General features: G+C 35.8%; 2 long non-coding RNA genes and 1 pseudogene across 2 annotated transcripts; 2 read left to right on the plus strand and 1 right to left on the minus strand.

Annotated features, from left to right (window-relative positions):
- Nucleotides 1-6,514: 6,514 nt before the first annotated feature.
- On the minus strand, nt 6,515-8,593 carry LOC140852436 (uncharacterized; annotated as a pseudogene).
- A 2,674-nt stretch (nt 8,594-11,267) lies between these two features.
- Nucleotides 11,268-14,291, plus strand: LOC140852523 (uncharacterized). The gene is made up of 3 exons (XR_012135416.1): nt 11,268-11,333; nt 12,342-12,454; nt 13,305-14,291. It is a non-coding gene; the product is annotated as an uncharacterized lncRNA (long non-coding RNA).
- Nucleotides 14,292-16,165: 1,874 nt separating this feature from the next.
- Nucleotides 16,166-18,550, plus strand: LOC140852543 (uncharacterized). The gene is made up of 3 exons (XR_012135436.1): nt 16,166-16,308; nt 17,318-17,430; nt 18,281-18,550. It is a non-coding gene; the product is annotated as an uncharacterized lncRNA (long non-coding RNA).
- Nucleotides 18,551-18,779: the final 229 nt, after the last annotated feature.

The following is an 18,779-nucleotide window of genomic DNA, read 5'->3' on the forward strand; positions in this document are numbered from 1 at the left end:
CAATGACATCCAACCATGATCCATACCTACATATTTATGATGCAAACTATACAATCAATTTTATGTAATAATAGTTGACTAATGCCTTATATCTCCTACCTATAGGGTGATGGTCCTATCCCATTCAAGAACGTAAGAATTTAATATTACAATATATGTCTTCTATACCAAAAAAATTTTGACAGCATTTCGACGCAGTTCTCCAGATACACAAGCATTAAAGTTGTGCTATGTATCCAGAGAACATGATCAAAAATATCGATAAAACTTTACGATGTAGAAGCACATGTGTTGCAATATTAAATTCATTCACGTGCCCAAACTGTCCACGAGGACAATTCGAGAATAGTGTATAAAGCACTAATATTTTTTTCATAAAAAAAATATTAGTTTATGCACGCTATCCTCGAACGAAAATTCTAAGACTTATAAATTTGTTATGCTACAATTAATATATTATTATTATAATTATTTTTATTTTTAAAATATTTTTAAATCATGACTAAAATTAATTATATCAAACAAATAATTATATCTAACATTATATCTAATTACTAAAATAACAAATAATTACTTCTAATGACTAAAATTAATTGAAAAAAAATATAAATTAAAAAATATATAAATTAAAAAAATTGTTCTCACCTTCAACTCTTCCGTGAATCCGACAGCTATGCAGTGACGGTGACAGCAACCGACGATGGTGGTGGTGGCCCGGCGGCGGCGGCGGCCCTACGAAACCAGACAAGCCAGGTGTAAGAGAGGGAGACAGGGAGAGTGACAGAGAAAGTAAGGGAGGGAGACTGAGAAAGAAAATGAGGGAGGGAGACAGGGGAGGGAGGGGTCGACCAGCGGTGGGGAGGGAGGGCTCGATCGGCGGCAGGGAGGGAGGAAGTGTGAGAAAGAGAGGGAGGGAGAGTGAGACATCAAGGAACCTCCCTTCCGAATCCACCAACCCCTGGGCGATCACCGACCCCCCTTTCAACTCTCCCTCAATGGAGAACCGGGCGAAGCCACCGAGGACGGGGAGAGATGCTGGAGGAGGAGGTAGAAGGAAGGCTTGGACATGCAAAAAACTTCGATCCAGCGAGGATCAAAGCCATGGGAGGAGGTGGAGGAGAGGAAGCGAAGGAACCAAGAAGAAGAGGAGGAAGAAGATGAAGGAGAGGGCTCTAGGGTTAGGGTTTCGAGGGATTGGAGGGAACTGGAGGGAAGGAGGGAGAGTAGGCGAGAGAGGGAGAAGGAGGTGGAGAAGAGGGAGGATTCGAGGGATAGGGTTTGGGAGGGGAGGAGGAGGAGGTCGGAGTCAGAGAGGAAGCAGAGGGAGAGGGAGACGGTGGAGGCGAGGAGGGAGAGGACAGGCGTGAGGTCCTCTGCAGTGAAGGGGAGACTGAGAGAGGGCCTACTCTTCTTCTTGGAGGTGGAGGCGGCGGAGGAGAGGCCTCGACCAGCGATGGTGGCAGGGAGGGAGGACTCGACCGATGGTGACACAGTGGAGACCGAGAGGGAGAGAAAGAAATAGGACGGTGCGCGGAGGAGAGGGTGGCGAGGTGGGAGGGAGACGGTGCGCTGGGGGGTGGACTCGATCGGCGACGGGGGGCGGGCTCGAGCGACGACGGTGGCGGGGAGGGAGGGCTCGACGATGGTGCAGAGGGAGAGAGAGGATGGTGGTCGGGAGGGAGAGAGAGAGAGGATGGTGGCGAGGAGGGAGAGCACTTATCAGGAAGGATGACCGACGACCAGGGAGGGAGGACTGTCATCGGAGATCGGGGAGGGAGAAAGAGCTTTGACGACCGCGACGGCGTGGGCAAATTTTTGATTAGGGCAAATTTTTGCCCTATTTCAAAGTATTTTTTTTAATTAAAAAATATTTAGCAATGAAATAAATTCGTTGCGAAAAGTAAATATTTTATCGTAAAAAAATATATTTTTACAACAAAAATTTTTTCATCGCAAATGATTAATTTTTTACAACAAAAATTTAATTTCATCGCAAATATAAAAAAATTATCGTAAAAATCAAGTTTTTTGCAACGAAAAAAATATTTCATCGTAAAATATTAAATTTTTTGCGACGCAATTATTTTCATTGTAAAAAAAAAATTTAGCAACGAAAAATTTTTCTGTCGCTAAAAAAAATAATTTTTTATGATGAAAAAAATTTTCATCGCTAAAGATCAATTTCTAGCAATGAAAATTAAAATTTCATCATAAAAAATTTTAAATTTTTTTAACAAAATAAATTTTAGCGATGAAATAGTTTCGTCGCTAAATATAAATAAAATTGATTGAAAAAGCCCTTATTTTTTGCAACGAAATATCAATTTCATCGCAAACAATGTAATTTTTTTGCGGCAAAATTTTTTTTCATCGCAGAAAAATATTTTTTTGCTATGAAAAAAATATTTCATCGTAAAAAATATTATTTTTTTCAATAAAAAAAAAATTTATTATGAAAGATCAACTTCTAGCAACAAAAATGAAATTTTCGTTGCAAAAGATATAACTTTTTGTAACGAAATTTTTTCATCGCAAATACCTGATTTTTGGGGACAAAATTTAAATTTCATTGTAAAAGTTTAATTATTTGTGACGAAATAAATTTCATCGCTAAAATTTTATCGTTAAAAGTCAAATTCCTTGTAGTGACTACAATGAAAATGATAAAAGACAACACTATAAAAGATATTTTACGATGCTAATAAGCATCGGAAATAAGCTCTACAATATTTTAAAAAGCATCATGAAAGTGTCGCCTATGTAAAAGTGGAGACAAAAAGCGCCGACGCTTTTTAAAAGCATCACAATATTTTCTAACGACGCTTTAAAGTAACGTAAAATTAAATTTTATCGGTGTTTTTTTGCATCATTAATGGCAACGCGTCCTCCACTCTATCAAGATGCTTTTCGAAGCATCGGCAGTTAAGTCACTAGCGACGATTATCAGCATCGTTAATCAGTCTATTAACGATGCTTATAAGCATCGTTAATTTTTTTAATAAAAAAAATATACAAGTTTTATATACAAAAAAAAGAATACATACATTTCTGTATAAAATTATATCAATTATTCAAACATAAACCTGTACAATTACTACCATTCACACCAAAAGCAAACTTGAATAGCAAATTTAATCAAACCAAAAGATATTATTTTATATAAATAAAAATAAAGTACTAATCATCCATTACAATCAAGAGTTCAATCTAACTAAAAGCATACAGAAAATATAAGACTACAATAAAAATAAAATGATGTCAATCTGCAGGTGGATGGTCGTCGCTGTCTCCACGTGACGTGCCGCCGTCTCGACGGGTGCCTGATGTGCCAAGAGCCTACAAGAAATATATGAAAAGCTTGATTTGCATATCTATAAATAAAAATATATAGATCATTAAATTAATATAAAAATATATATTTAATAATATGTGTTTATCTGAGATGGGCCATACATCTCTAATAAAGATGTAAGCCGATCAATCTGTCTCCTCATGGTCTGCATCTCGGCATGGCTCTGTTGTATCTCCTCCATCTCAGTGGCATGACTCTGTCTAATCTTCTGTATCTCCGCCTCGAGTCTGCGGACGCGTGAATCCTGAGCATCTACTGCAGCATGCTGCGTATATCTACTAACCTCAGATAACTGAGTGGGGGTGACTCCTACTTCATAACCTATCACTCAGTCGTAACGCTCTAGTCCCATCAACTCTGTGAACACCTCGGTCTCGATACGGCTCTGCTGCGTAGATGCTGCGGACTCATCGTCAAGCTTCGCAATGAGAGATGTAGCCCTCTCCTGTATTTATTTTGAAAATAAGAGTTATACATTAATAGCTAACAAAATTAAATTAAAATTATTATAAAAAATAGAATATTAATAATACCGTACATATAAATCTCTCGACTCATCTCGAACAAAAGTACCATCCTGATGAGTATGAGTCATCCGATAAAACTTCACTTTACCAGGTTCCCTCCCATGCTCATCCACCTATACAAATAATTTTAATTTTAAGCAAAATAATTATAATAATTTAAAAAAATATATGAGTATCATGATACAGACATGGTCCATGATACATAATGATATTAGTTATATAAATATTTCGACATAAAAATTAGAAGTTAATTATGAAAGTTTAAGGAACATACAAACTCCTGTCGGAGTCGTGCATAACTCTTCAACCCCGATGTATGAGGAACAGACTGAGCTGCTCGTGCAGCTCTACCAATAGCAGAATAAATCTGTAAAATAAAGTAAAAAACTTGTTATATGTATAATATATAATATATAATATAAATCAATATTTTTATAAAATATTTAAAATAAAAGATAATGAACAGATAATATACCTGTGCTCTCTCGGAGAACCAATAATGAACCAACTCCATCCACTGATGAGGGAATACATCAGGAGGATAATTCCTAGCAACCTCCTCCTCTGTCATATCCTGTCTTATATAGTCCCTCTTCAATTGTGCTCTATATTCTTTCCATTTGCAGTTGAGAGACTTCATTACAAAATCATGAGTGGATGGAGGGAGAACAAACTTGCTCTATAAAAAAAAATTAAATAAAATAAATTATATAAGTGATTAATAATTAATATACAGTATGAACATCAATTCATTACCTCTATAACTCAGAGGAGCTCAACTTTGTATGTTGGAAGCATGTTATTCCATTTTGCATAGCCCAACGGACATAGCTGAGGCCTCCGAGCAACAGTCCTCAAAAATGAAGTCAATAAGCAGGCAGCTTTCTTAATTGGTTGACCTAACTGATTGCACTCCACAATAATTCTCTCGTTCTCATGCATCTGCCACACATCTCGTACTACTGTGGATCCGTGTCTGGAGCGTACTCTTCCAGATTTATCTGCAAAAAATATATAAAAATAATGATATTATAAATATACATAAAATAAAATAAAAAAAAATTACATGAAAGACAATATATATCCTGCACGTGTATCTCATCATCTAGCTGATGAACAAGAGGATCGTGCTGTGCTGATAATGAAGAAAGACAGGGCTCAGAATGCTATGCAGCTGAACTGGCCTCAGGCTGCTATGCTGAAGAAGACGTATCGACCTCTGTCTATGAAAATTGAAACTGCACACCAGCATATCGTCCCCTGTGACGCATGATGTCACCTAGCATTTATATAAATAAAAGATAAAATCAGTTAATATATAGAATAAAATAATACAATAATTAATATAAATTATATATATCATAAATAATTATTACCAGTAACAATCAAGCAGTAATTTTTTCTTCAAATTCTGTCCTAACCAACATCGTCGTAGCATTTAAATCATCAGTTGGCACAAAATTATAGGGCATACATTGTGTATAAGTGTCATCGTCATCATCCTCCACTTGGTTTCCCATATCATATAAGTCTCTAAGTTTTGTTTTGATAACAGTAAATCAATCTTTATCTTTTGCATCTTTTACATAAAATACTTGACGAGCTTGAGATAAAAAAATGAATGGGTCATCCTTCAATAATACACCAGTGTGTATCAACCTTGAAAAATTTACAAGTATAAATCAATTTGCATCTTGTTTCAAACCCCTTGGTGAGTTTATGTCTATCCAATCACATCTAAACAATACTACTTTAAATTTTTAATAATAATCCAACTCATAGATATCTTTAAGTGCACCATAATAGGATTTTCCATCCGCTTCCACCATAACACTGCTATTCTGTATTTTTCTAAATTTTTTTTGTTCTCTAGTATGAAATTTAAAGCTATTAATTATGAAATCGTTATATCTATTCACAATCTTGTTAGGTCCTCGAGCAAGAGCTATTAGTTCATCTAAATTATTTCTCTCCATCATCTTTGATACCTAAAAAAAATGATATAAAGTGCTGTTGAGTTATCTGATATTAAATATGTATCAAAAATTAATGTATCCCATAATTAAATATAAATCACACCTGATTCGAAAGCTACATAGGGAATAACTTGATCAACCATCGCTGTTCAATCCTTGCATTAGGATAAATGTTATGATTGACTCGTCTCTGATAAATTAAAAATTTACTGCATAAAATATAAATATATCATTTAGAATATTATATCTAATATAAAATTTAAATCTTGATGTCATGTCTTAAATATACTGACCTGCGATGGTCAGATATTATGTCACTATGAAGTAACACATAACGATGTGCTTGTGCTAAGAATTTTTGATCAAGTACAATATTTTCAGCTCTTCTCAAGAATTTTTCAGCAGTTGAGAATTTATACAGTTCTGCATTTTTCACAAAGTCATTATGTCGTTGAGGTCGACTAAAAATAGTCTCTACACCTTGAAGATATCTTGAACAAAATATCAAACATTCATCAGCAATATATCCTTCAGCAATCGAGCCCTCGGGATAGGCTCTGTTTCGCACATAATCTTTAAGACGCACAAGATACCTTCAAGAATTAAATATTTATTAAAATATCAGTATACTGTTATTTTTAATAAAATTATCAAAAGATTTAAGATTTACAATAATACCCCTCAATAGAATACATCCATCTATAATGTACCGGTCCACTAACTTTAACTTCTGAAGCTAGGTGAATGAGCAGATGTACCATAATAATGAGAAATCTAGGAGGAAAAATCTTTCTCATCTGGCAAAATGTCATTGCAATGTCGGACTCTAACTGATTATGTTTTCGAGGATCAATAACTTTTGAACATAATGCCTTAAAGAATAACGATAATAAAAGTACAATTGCAACAACTTGTTTCAGCAATGACGATCTTAAAGCTATTGGAAAGATATCTTGTATCAATATGTGACCGTCATGACTTTTAAGATTTAAAAATTTTCGATCCTTTAGATGCACACATCGTGAAATATTTGATGCATGTCCATCAGGTACTTTGATACTTTTCAAAACTCTCAAAAAATTATTCTTTTCTCGAGCAGACATTGTGTAACATGCAGGAGGCACATAAATTCTATCATTAGCAAGCATTTTAGGATGAAGCTCCTGTCGGATATCCATTTCTTTTAAATCAAGATGTGCCTTCATGTTATCTTTGCTCTTTCCATGAAGGTTTAAAAATGTTTCAAGTAAATTATCACAAACATTTTTCTCTATATGCATGACATTAAGATTGTACCGAATAAGATTATGTTTCTAATAAGGTAAGTCAAAAAAGATACTTCATTTTTTTCATAAATATTTACTGGACTGTTGTGTAGATGCTATCTGTGTGTCTTCCACATTTTTATCCTCGAAATAATTGTCTGGATCTTGAAACACCTCTGTATCTATAATACTGATACTAACTTCCTCTGGTAACCCTTCGTGCATTGAGATTTCAACATCATCCCTTCTTCTTTTTTTAGAGAACTTTGAGTGCTTACCATAGCTGTAATTGATGCCATCCATTTGTCTATGAACATCAGTTCCAAAAAGTAGAATAGGGGCACATCCCAATTCTATAGTACTATCAAATAAATCTTTCTGAAATCGAAATGGATGATTTGCTTTCAATCATCGATGATGTCCCATGTAACAAAATTTACCTCCATATTTTAACAAAATTGAATGTGTTGAATCTCCACAATAAGAACATGCGACCCGTCCCTTTGTACTCCAGCCAGATAAATTGGCATATGCTGAAAAATCATTAATAGTCCATAACAAAGCTGTCCGTAGTTTAAATGTTTGGCCATTGGAAGCATCAAATGCATCAATACTCTTCCACAACTGTTTTAATTCCTCTATTAAAGGCTGTAGGAAAATATCAATATCATTACCTGGACCCTTATCTCCTGGAATAACCATTGACAAGATAAGTGATGATTGTTTCATGCACATCCATGGTGGCAAATTGTAAGGTATCAAAATGACTGGCCAAGTGCTGTAGGTAGAACTCAGGGTCTGAAATGGATTGAAGCCATCAGAAGCTAAGCCAAACCTAACACTGCGAACATCAGAGGCACAATCAGGATGCCTATCATCAAATGCTTTCCATTGAAGACTATCTGCTGGATGTCTCAACATTCCATCCTTTGTACGTCCTTCATCATGCCATCTCACTGATGAAGCTGTTTTTGATGATACATAAATCCTTTTCAATCTAGATATAAGAGGAAAGTAACGCAATACCTTCGTCGATTTCTTTTTACTCCGCGTTGCATCCAATTTATTCAGTACATCATCTCGATCTTCTTTTTGTGTTATCTATCTTGAAGATCCACATACATTGCATGACTTTTGATTAGCATTTTCACTTCGATATAACATACAATCTTTCGGACAACTATGAATCTTTTCATATCCAAGATCCAATTTCTTTACTACTTTCTTGGCTTCATAATACGATGGTGGTAAACGAGTGCTTTCTGAAAATGCATCCTTTAATAACTTGAGCAGCATGGTAAAACTCTTCCCAGACCATTCATTCAAATATTTTAAATGAAATAAATGTACAAGAAAAAAAATCTTAAAAAATTTCATATCATCTATATATAATTCTTCATCTGCATCTTTCATTAAGGTGTGATAACGAGCTGTCTCATCATTAGATGTATGTATAGGCTCCTCAACATGCATACGTTCCGTATGCGTACATCCATCAAACATCCCAACTGTTTCTTGTATACTACTGGATTCTCTTAAATTTTGAACACCAAGTTCAAAAGCATCTGTGATCAAACCACTTATATCATCACCTCTTGCAGAATTGTCTTGTAGGCTAGTGGATCCAAAATGAGTCAGAGGTTGGTTACATGATGATGGCAACATAGATTCTCCATGAAAAATCTAGTCGGTATAACCTCTTAAAAAATTATTCCATACCAAATATTTTTCAATAATTTATGGATGAAAGAAGAACTATTTACACATTTCCGACATGGACATAAAATCTTTCCATTCAAAATACTTTTCTCCATACCAAATTTAATGAAGTCATGAACTCCATCTAAATATTCTTTACTATTCCTTGATTTATTTATCCAACTTTTGTCCATTGTAGGATAAAAATGATCGAACTTGCAATTTTATCTAAAAATAAAAAAAATTATACAATCTATATTAATGCAATGAGTAAAAAATATCAGTCATTTCATAAAATCCAAAAAAATAACAGCTATTGTAGTTCATTATATAACTTGAAGACTCAAAAATATATCTAGATATGATATGGTTTACATAGTAAATACTTGCTATCATCAACTAATAGGTAAAGAAGGTCCTATCCCATTCAAAAAGTGCATTAATTCTATAGGTCAATTACAGTAATCAAATAATATGCAACAAGAGTCGAAAAAAATTTCGGCAGTATTTTTTTTTAGTTCTCCCGTATAGGAAGAACAAAAGAAAAATACCGTCCGAAATTTTTTTCGAACCCTCAGCATACCATTTGATTATTGTAATGACCTATAAAATTACTCACATTTTTCAAACTATCCATACTAGACAATCAATTGACCAATGTACATAATTCTTTTATCCGTACAAAAATAAATAAATGTACAGATACAATAGAATATATACATTAATCAAAAGACAGGTCTATGGTTCTATGTAATATAATTTTTTTTAAAATTAATTCATAATTAATATTACCTGACATCTTTCATCGGCCTGAGCGCGTAGGGCTGGATGCCTTCGGCGCCAACTGGGACCAAAGACCCGAGCGCGCAAGGCCGAGACCCAAGTTTCGTGCATGTTAATTAAATATTGTGCACTGTGTCATAAACTTTTAACAACTAAATTAGATAATTATTCGATGGCAACTAAATAATAAAAGAATCAACAAAATAAACCCTTACGACTAGCATGCATCTTAACCAAGTCATTTAAAATTCTTATATACAATAAAACAAACAATCTCTTTCCCAAGGTCAGTCTAGCCATCAAAAGCTAAGGCATCACAATTAAATCTAGAAATAATTAATAAAAATAATTAAAATATTATCTAAATCCTCTAACTATTACGTACACTTCCAAATAATGCCATACACGAGAATAATCTTTCAATCTAAAAAACAAAACATTATTAGAGAAATAAATTACTTACAGTGGACAATAATATGAAAAAATACTGGACGATATTGTTTTTGTCAAATACCTGCATTCAATAAAAAAATATGACAGTCAATAATTAATATATATTTTATCTATTTTAAATTATCCAAAATATATTTAAAAAAAATTAAATTATATACCAAAGGTCGGAGAGTGAGGGAGCGGAGGAGCACCGGTAGCTGGAAGGGAAGTGATGCGGTCGGGGAGCAAGGGGGCCAAGGAGCACGGCCCGCTGGGAGGGCCGGGGATGGAGGACAGGGGGGCCACCTATCGGCTGGGTCGGTGGCCGGGCCGGGGGGCAGTGGGGTGCGGCGTCGGGGATGGGTGTCGGAGGCCGGGGAGGGAGGACAGGGGGGCCACCTGTCGATTGGGTCGGTGGCCGGGCCGGGGGGCGGGGCGGGTGGAGGGGGGGCAGTGGGGTACGGCGTCGGAGAGGGGGATGGTGGGATGCGACCGGATCGGGGAGGAGAACCGAGGGGGTCTTTTGGGCCTGTGAACCTAACGATGCTTTTTAGGGCATGGGAGGGGATTAGGGCACGGGGGAACGGGAGGAATGGATGGGAGGGGGCAATGGCAGATAGATTAGGACACAGGAGAATGGGGGTCAGATTAAGCGAACCTAACGATGCTTTTTAACGTCGTTAAATAATGACGCAAAAAAGCGTCGGCATTTTCTTTTTTTAACGATGCTTTTGCTAAAAGCGTCGGCGTTGACAATGTTAAATTTTACGATGCTTTTAAGCGTCGTTGAAAACATAATGCTTTTTAAAAGCGTCGGCAGGTCAGCACAATCTGCCGACACTTTCAAAAAGCATCGGCAAAAATGATGGTTAATTCCCTCTTTTACTGTAGTGCTTGCGCACTGGCCATGTACGCTGAAGCGCAAGTGAGCTCCACTAGGAGGATCCGAACTCGGTGAGTTTTGACCCTGATCCTATTGCACAGTAATTGATGCGGGCTCGAGCAATGGGTAGAGGACAGTAGTGTAGCCTAGGTGTAGCGACCTAGAAAAAAAAAAAAAAAAAAAAACAGAGGAATCGGGAGGAAGAAGACTCCCGTTGAGAGTCTTCTTCCCACCGTGAAAAGGAGTGGAGAATCCGAGTAAAAACCGGATTCCTCCTCTATAAAATTCCCTTTCCCCTTCCTTTAGGTTTTATCACGGGATTTGAGAGATTGAGGGATTTTTTTCAAAAAGATCCGCGGGTTCTTAGATGGAAAAGAAAAAGATTGCCGGAGTTCTTCTCGGCTGCCGGAGCTCGAGGTAAGCCCCTCCCCTTCTTCCTCTCCCTCTTTCCTTTCTCCCCTGGCCCAAAGCCTCGCCGTCGGCCACCGTCTTCGCCGGAAAATCCATGAACAAGAAATCCCCTGTTTTTTTCGATCTCTTTTTGATTTTTGCCGGCCGAACCTTGCCGCCGGCCGTCCATTGCTCACCGCCGCCTCCACCTGTTGCCGGATCTCCGGTCAAGCCGTCGGAGCCCGAGCCATCGAGGGGGGGGACCTCACGGTCCTCCCCTGTTTCAGCCAAGGGAGGCCGCGGGAAGAAAAGAAGAAAGGAAGAAGAAGAAGAAAAGAAAAAGAAAAGAAAAAGGAAAAAGAAAAAGAAAAGAAAAAGGAAAAAGAAAAAGAAAAGAAAAAAAAAGGAAAAAGAGAAAGAGAAAAAAAATAAAAATAAAAATAAAATAAAATAAAATAAAAAAGAAGAAGAAGGAGAGAATTCTCCTCTCTCTCCTTTCTCTCTTCTTTCTCTCTCTTTTCTCTCTCCTCTCTGTACCTTCTCTCTCTACATTTTCTCTCTCTAGATTCTCTCTCTAGACTTTTCTCTCTCTTTACGGATTTTGTCTCTCTAGGATCTTTTTTTTCTCTCTGATTGCATCATGAATCCTAGAATAAACTTGAAGATGAAAATAAGATGATCTGAGGTTGCTCCGAAATTCGTGCAGTAGATCTGATCCCAGTTCGATCCTATTCAAATTTGTAACACTTGATTCATATTGAGTTACCCTGATAGGACCTCTGATGATCTCGATCATGAGTGCCTCATCGGAAGGATACGAAAGTTTCTCTCTCCACTTTCTCTCTCTACTTTCTCTCTCTAGAATTTTCTCTCTCTTCATGGATTTTCTCTCTCTAGAAGTCTTATGGATCAGTGGAGGATCCAGATACTTAGGTAAATCCTAATTTTGGTTAATCCTAAGAGAGATCCTAGATTTGTGTTATCAGATCGATTATCGATAATTTTCTCCATATATGTGATTTTTATATTGATCAGGGTTATGAAGAGATGATTGTCTGCATATGATATCGAGTGGAATATCTTGTTAGAGAAATTCATAAATCAAAGAAGAACATTGATTTCTGTGTTTGGATCAGTCACCGGTAAAGGTAAGAATCCCTGTACATGATCACTATTATGTATATGCTATTTTACTGTTGGTCTTGCATCGTTGGTTTTGCATCGTCGGATTTGAGATCGATGAATTTATTATACCTGAGATACTGTTATTTGATTTTGAGCATGAGTATGTTATGTCAATATATATGTATCAGAGATTGATGGCATGATTATATGGATATGACATATCTGAATTGATCATAATGCAAGACAGAATTGATTGATGAAATCAACACATAATGATTAAATGAAATGAAAGAGATATATGGTATGGACTAGCCTTGTCATGTGGAACAGCCGGCCAGGAGCTTATGCCTGGGACAGCTCGCCAGGAGCTTATGCCTGGGACAGCCCCCACTGGCTTACAGGTGGATCAGCCGGCCAGGAGCTCATGCCTGGGACAGCCCGCCAGGAGCTTATACCTGGGACAGCCTCTCACGGGCTTTGGTACGTGGGACAGCCGGCCAGGAGCTCATCCTGGGACAGTCTTGAAAGACTTTTTAAAGTGGATTCGATCCGGATGATGACTGAGGTATAGACTTGGATAGTCCAGAGCCAGAAAGAAAATGTTAAAATCATATGATTATGAAAGGAGAAATGAAAGATAAGATATGAAACAATTGTTGAACAAAAGTGTTTCACCGGTTAACATATGATGATGCATCTATTTTGACAAGACAGAAAATTTATGAATGTTTGCATTATTCTGGACATTGAACATGAGATTTTATATTTTATTGCTTATCCTTATTTTCAGACTATATTACTATATCAGTGTGATATGGGAATTCTTACTGGGCTGTAAAGCTCACATCCCTTCATCTTTTTTTTTTTTCTCAGAGTTGCAGGATGACTTAGATTGGCTATGGTTTGGATTTACGGGTGAGCAGAAGGATAAATAGAGTGTCATAGTATCTGATCAGAGAATTGAAGAAATGTTAATTGTAATTATACAAAATTTTATGAATTATTATTGAAATTAATTGTTATGGATGTTAAGGTTGTAATGATTTATTTTGGCCTTGCATATTCTTTAGGGCTTGCTCTAAGGAGTGTGCGGCCATCACGTATCCGACCCGGGTGTTGGGTTCGGGGCGTGACAAAATGGTATCAGAGCATAGGATATGATCGTTAGGGATTATGATATGAGTGATTAGAATATTACAGAGTAATATCAGAGCTTAGGTTATGATCATTGGAGATTACAATATAAATGATTTGGATGTGATAGAATAATATCAAAGCTTAGGTTTAAGATCACTAGAGATTATGAAGAGATATTAAAACTTTATGTAAGATCAGTAGGATGTGACAGAGTGGCATCTGAGCTTAGAGCTTAGGTTACGTTCATTTGGAGACAATGATATAAGTGATTAGGATATGACAGAATAGTACTAGAGCCAAGTTTAAGGTCACTAGGGATTGTCATATAAGTGATATCAAAACTTTGGGATTATAATCACTAAAGTATGATTGATAATATCAGAGTTTAAGATTTTGATCATTAAAGGTATGATAAAATGATATTAGAGTTTAGGTTATGATCACTAGAAAATATGATTTAAGTGGTATTTGAGTTTAAGGTTATAATTATTCAGAATTGTAATTCTAGTGATATCTGAACTTAGGTTATGATCATGAGGAACACGATAGATATGAAAGAGAAGATTTAATATTTAGATTTCGAATCAATAGATATTAAGATGGAATTTATGCATAAGTGGCATATGTTATCTATAATAAAATTGACGAGTTATATCTTGGATTTCAATTAGTAAGGTTGACCTAAGTATGAAAAGAGTTGACCTTGGAATGAAGTGGGAGGTATTGATAAGTTATGTTGAGAATACTAGATGATTTTATGATTGAAGATCATGATACTTTTCTAATTTCGATGATAATTGTCTGATGCGTTATGAATTTGGATTTATCAAAAGAAAGTTAATTAGGGTATGGTCTAAGAAGAAATTTCATCATATGAGAGAGAAATATTTTTTGAACATTGAATCTATAAGAGGATCATATATGAAACTCAATTTTAAATGAAAAATATACTTGAATTTTATTATGAGAATATGAGATACACATCTTGGTAAAATTTTTGGTTACTCAAAATATTATATTCTGAATATGATTCCTTGATCTTTCAAGTTGCATTGAATTTCAAGTCAAAAGTTTATTTTTCTAAGTAGATCAAAAGTATTTTGATATTGTTGTTAAAGTAAAGAAGAAAATTTATTTTGTCAGAGTACGATATACAGGTTATGATGAAATCTTTAATAATTCATATTACTATCTTTGGATTAGATTTTTTTTAATTTTTCTTGTGATTGTTGAAGATGGTGAAGTGTATTAATTATTCAAGTCAGAGTTTGAATTTCTGAATTGAAATAAGATATCTTACTAGTGTTAAAGTTTGAATGACTTATACAAGGGACAAGATTTTGTATAGATTTATTGATTAATATTAATAGTTATGATGAAGAGAATTCTATAAGAAATAATCAAGTTGATTCTACTTAAGGATGTTGACTTGAGTTCTTTTAGTTGTCAAATTAGAATTAATTCTTTTAAAAAAAAAAGAAGATTGATTTAGAATTATCTAAATGATTGTAAGGTAAATCTAAAGTTAACTCTAATTGATTCTAGATATGTTGGATTCTTGAAAGAGTGATGAAACTTATACAATAATTTCAAATATAGGAAGTAGATCAAGATTTAATTTTTATATGCTATACCCAAAGGTAGTAAAGATGAAGAAACTTAAAATTTTGCCCTAAGTTTATCTAAAATTTGAAGGTTGGATCTAGCTTGGATCGATCTAACATATAAGGATATTTTTATCTTTGATATAATTATATAATTTGATAAATCAAGATCAGAATGCGCAGCAAAAGCATGGTGGGTTAAATTGATTAGAAATATTAATTCTTTGATTCTGAAGATATTATGGAATACATTAGTTGTTAATAAAGAATAATTTTTAATCTGATCATAGTCAGATAAATTTTGTTAGTAGGTTGCTTCATTATAGATAATGCAAAAAAAATTTTAGATATCTCAAGTTTATTAATAGCTTGATAGTTCTGATATTAGTTCAAATTTAGAATGTCCTGACATAGATCTCATATTTTTTTTTAAAAAAAATCTAATATTGTTACTTGAACTGATATAGAAGATTGAGATTTTTCTTAAGATGAGAGTCTATATATATAAAAATTTGTTGAAAAAAATCAAGTGAAGAAAGAAATCGATGATTGTAAAGAGTGCTCGATGTTTGATCTTTATTTATCAGGGGTAGTATGAGATAATTATGAATTTCGAGTGAAATGTATTAGACAAATAACGGTGGTATATTAATACAAGTTTAAAATGTTACAGTTCTTCAAAAAGTTGAGAAATCAATAAGAAGGGATGAGTTTGAAATTTTAAATAATTTTGTTATAACAAGATCATGAGAAATAAAAGACATTATTGTAAGCTTGAGAATGACATGAAGAATGTATACTTTGAAATAGATATCTCAAACGACATAACCTAATTTCGAGGACGAAATTATTTTAAGGAGGGGAGAATGTAACGACCTAGAAAAAAAAAAAAAAAAAAAAAACAGAGGAATCGGGAGGAAGAAGACTCCCGTTGAGAGTCTTCTTCCCACCGTGAAAAGGAGTGGAGAATCCGAGTAAAAACCGGATTCCTCCTCTATAAAATTCCCTTTCCCCTTCCTTTAGGTTTTTATCACGGGATTTTGAGAGATTGAGGGATTTTTTTCAAAAAGATCCGCGGGTTCTTAGATGGAAAAGAAAAAGATTGCCGGAGTTCTTCTCGGCTGCCGGAGCTCGAGGTAAGCCCCTCCCCTTCTTCCTCTCCCTCTTTCCTTTCTCCCCTGGCCCAAAGCCTCGCCGTCGGCCACCGTCTTCGCCGGAAAATCCATGAACAAGAAATCCCCTGTTTTTTTCGATCTCTTTTTGATTTTTGCCGGCCGAACCTTGCCGCCGGCCGTCCATTGCTCACCGCCGCCTCCACCTGTTGCCGGATCTCCGGTCAAGCCGTCGGAGCCCGAGCCATCGAGGGGGGGGACCTCACGGTCCTCCCCTGTTTCAGCCAAGGGAGGCCGCGGGAAGAAAAGAAGAAAGGAAGAAGAAGAAGAAAAGAAAAAGAAAAGAAAAAGGAAAAAGAAAAAGAAAAGAAAAAGGAAAAAGAAAAAGAAAAGAAAAAAAAAGGAAAAAGAGAAAGAGAAAAAAAATAAAAATAAAAATAAAATAAAATAAAATAAAAAAGAAGAAGAAGGAGAGAATTCTCCTCTCTCTCCTTTCTCTCTTCTTTCTCTCTCTTTTCTCTCTCCTCTCTGTACCTTCTCTCTCTACATTTTCTCTCTCTAGATTCTCTCTCTAGACTTTTCTCTCTCTTTACGGATTTTGTCTCTCTAGGATCTTTTTTTTCTCTCTGATTGCATCATGAATCCTAGAATAAACTTGAAGATGAAAATAAGATGATCTGAGGTTGCTCCGAAATTCGTGCAGTAGATCTGATCCCAGTTCGATCCTATTCAAAATTTGTAACACTTGATTCATATTGAGTTACCCTGATAGGACCTCTGATGATCTCGATCATGAGTGCCTCATCGGAAGGATACGAAAGTTTCTCTCTCCACTTTCTCTCTCTACTTTCTCTCTCTAGAATTTTCTCTCTCTTCATGGATTTTCTCTCTCTAGAAGTCTTATGGATCAGTGGAGGATCCAGATACTTAGGTAAATCCTAATTTTGGTTAATCCTAAGAGAGATCCTAGATTTGTGTTATCAGATCGATTATCGATAATTTTCTCCATATATGTGATTTTTATATTGATCAGGGTTATGAAGAGATGATTGTCTGCATATGATATCGAGTGGAATATCTTGTTAGAGAAATTCATAAATCAAAGAAGAACATTGATTTCTGTGTTTGGATCAGTCACCGGTAAAGGTAAGAATCCCTATACATGATCACTATTATGTATATGCTATTTTACTGTTGGTCTTGCATCGTTGGTTTTGCATCGTCGGATTTGAGATCGATGAATTTATTATACCTGAGATACTGTTATTTGATTTTGAGCATGAGTATGTTATGTCAATATATATGTATCAGAGATTGATGGCATGATTATATGGATATGACATATCTGAATTGATCATAATGCAAGACAGAATTGATTGATGAAATCAACACATAATGATTAAATGAAATGAAAGAGATATATGGTATGGACTAGCCTTGTCATGTGGAACAGCCGGCCAGGAGCTTATGCCTGGGACAGCTCGCCAGGAGCTTATGCCTGGGACAGCCCCCACTGGCTTACAGGTGGATCAGCCGGCCAGGAGCTCATGCCTGGGACAGCCCGCCAGGAGCTTATACCTGGGACAGCCTCTCACGGGCTTTGGTACGTGGGACAGCCGGCCAGGAGCTCATCCTGGGACAGTCTTGAAAGACTTTTTAAAGTGGATTCGATCCGGATGATGACTGAGGTATAGACTTGGATAGTCCAGAGCCAGAAAGAAAATGTTAAAATCATATGATTATGAAAGGAGAAATGAAAGATAAGATATGAAACAATTGTTGAACAAAAGTGTTTCACCGGTTAACATATGATGATGCATCTATTTTGACAAGACAGAAAATTTATGAATGTTTGCATTATTCTGGACATTGAACATGAGATTTTATATTTTATTGCTTATCCTTATTTTCAGACTATATTACTATATCAGTGTGATATGGGAATTCTTACTGGGCTGTAAAGCTCACATCCCTTCATCTTTTTTTTTTTTCTCAGAGTTGCAGGATGACTTAGATTGGCTATGGTTTGGATTTACGGGTGAGCAGAAGGATAAATAGAGTGTCATAGTATCTGATCAGAGAATTGAAGAAATGTTAATTGTAATTATACAAAATTTTATGAATTATTATTGAAATTAATTGTTATGGATGTTAAGGTTGTAATGATTTATTTTGGCCTTGCATATTCTTTAGGGCTTGCTCTAAGGAGTGTGCGGCCATCACGTATCCGACCCGGGTGTTGGGTTCGGGGCGTGACACTAGGTCAGATGGAGCTATGGAGGCCATGGCCTTTCGGCCGAAAGCCCGAAAACTGGATGGATTTCCCACGGTATAGTCCACAATTCAATCCAAGAAGACCAAACTCAACACAATTTTAATCAAAAAACAAAAAACACTCCAACAAAATCAACTATTTGGACTGGGTAAGATATGGAAGGCAATGTGCAGGTGTGGCAAAATTTGGATATCTCATCACATACACAGATTTGTTTTTT

The sequence above is a fragment of the Elaeis guineensis genome, chromosome 11 (assembly GCF_000442705.2).
Source record: "Elaeis guineensis isolate ETL-2024a chromosome 11, EG11, whole genome shotgun sequence".
Classification (NCBI taxonomy): Eukaryota; Viridiplantae; Streptophyta; class Magnoliopsida; order Arecales; family Arecaceae; genus Elaeis; species Elaeis guineensis.